This window comes from Octopus bimaculoides, chromosome 7 (assembly GCF_001194135.2).
Source record: "Octopus bimaculoides isolate UCB-OBI-ISO-001 chromosome 7, ASM119413v2, whole genome shotgun sequence".
NCBI classification, from domain to species: Eukaryota; Metazoa; Mollusca; class Cephalopoda; order Octopoda; family Octopodidae; genus Octopus; species Octopus bimaculoides.
The window spans coordinates 95,955,401-95,957,194 of NC_068987.1; the positions used below are offsets into that span (position 1 = coordinate 95,955,401).

At 37.3% G+C, this 1,794-nt stretch overlaps 2 protein-coding genes across 2 annotated transcripts in view; one reads left to right on the top strand and one right to left on the bottom strand.

Annotated features, from left to right (window-relative positions):
- Window positions 1-1,794, bottom strand: part of LOC106868847 (transmembrane channel-like protein 5) — a 95,083-nt gene that overhangs the window by 73,851 nt on the left and 19,438 nt on the right. The gene's annotated exons all lie outside the window — the stretch shown is intronic.
- The window catches only part of LOC106868843 (S1 RNA-binding domain-containing protein 1), a 261,625-nt gene that overhangs the window by 1,010 nt on the left and 258,821 nt on the right, over window positions 1-1,794 (top strand). The gene's annotated exons all lie outside the window — the stretch shown is intronic.

Consider the following 1,794-nt stretch of genomic DNA (forward strand, 5'->3'; position numbering starts at 1 on the left):
CAGGGACTAGTTCCGGAAGGAACACGGGAAGAGTCTCATGCGCATGCGTGGTCATTGGATATTCAAGCTTCGCGCCCTTATTCATTCTCTTTTCTCGCCGGCCGGCGGAGGAGCCAGGACGTACAAGCAGTCTCTTTCCAACATTCCAACTCTGGAGCTAGACAAATAACCGCTCAACATCATTGATGGCGTCTCAGCAACCAAAGGGCGAAGTGCTGCCTATTTCCTCTGTAAATAAATATTGTTGTGTTGATAGTTCAGAATCTGCGTTCCGTTGTTTCTTCAGAATTTAATGCACGGAAGCGGGTATACACCTAATGGTGTATAACCACTTTCCTATAATCTCTTTCAAATGCTATGCATGGAGTTTCGTTCAATACTGACACAGAATTGAGAGCTTAGTTAGATCAATTTTTCGAGTCAAAATTGGGTGATTTCTATCAACGAGGTATTGAAAATCTTGTTGAATGTTGGGAAGAAGTTGTAAACAACAAGGGTGGATACATTATTGATTAATTAGTTGTTATTTTTTATTAACCCTTTAAAAAAAAAATTTTAACGGTGGGAACCTATATAGAATATAGGTAATTAAGGTAAATCCTAGCTGTTTCCTCTTGAATAAATAATACCAAAACATTTCCACTTTCCTGTTTTGCTATATATATATATATGTATTAATTAGAAAGCCACGAATGTTCCATCCTGGTTTTCCTGTCTATCTTTGTATCGTCCATCTATCTGTATGTTTTCATTGTTGTCCGTTATGTTCTCGTTCCATAAAAAAAAAAATTTATATATACATTATATATAAATATATATAGCAGCGTACGTACACCTTTTGCTCAGCTTGTTAGTAAGTATATATCTAAATTCTGTACGACTTTCTTCCTTCTTTCCTTTTTTCTTTTTCTAGCTCCCACTCTCTCACTTTCTTGGCATTTTCTTTCTTTCCATTTTTCTTTTTCTTTCTCTGCCTCTCTCACATTTCTTAGCATTCTCTTTCTTTAATCACTCTACTTTCCACTGTTATCTCCTTTGTACCTTCCTCCCTCTCTCTCTCTCTCGCCTCTCTCTAGTTCCTTCCCTAATTCTTCAATCCCTCCGTTCCTCCCACGTGACCCGTGCTTAGTCAAGCATGATCTTTCTTTCTTCGCCTGACTGCCACTTGCACAATACCTGATTTTCCGGGCTCCCGACTTTCATCTATGTTTGTTGCCGTAAGGCTTCCACTTCACACACCAGCTTAACTTGTATTTTAGTCGAAAGACACCTGTTGCTATTCTTTTGTAATTGTAATTGTGTAACATTTTCTCCGTTTACAAGTTTTTTTGTCCGTTTTGTTGCACATATTCACCGTCTTTCTTCCAAAAATTTAATGCCCTTAGCTTAGATTTTGGGTCCCACCTATTTTGAACAGTCTCAAGTGTAACAGACTGAAATTGTAGTAATGATTGGAAGCTCGACTGATGAATAGAAAGCCACGAATTCTCCGTCCAGGTTTTCCTGCCCAACTTTGTATCGTCCATATGTCCATATGATTTCATTGTCATCCATTATGTTCTTGCTGTATTCTTTTTGATCCATTCTCCGAACTTTCCATCTTTCCGACGAAGGGCTACGCCCGAAACGTCATACACTCTCTCTTTCCTTTCCTGAGCGTCCAATAATACTATCCATATCACGTCCTCACTTTGTTGTTTTTTTGTTATTGTTTTTTTGAACTATATATATATATATATATATATATATTAGGTGTTTGTTTTCACTTTTTCGATATATATGTATATATATATA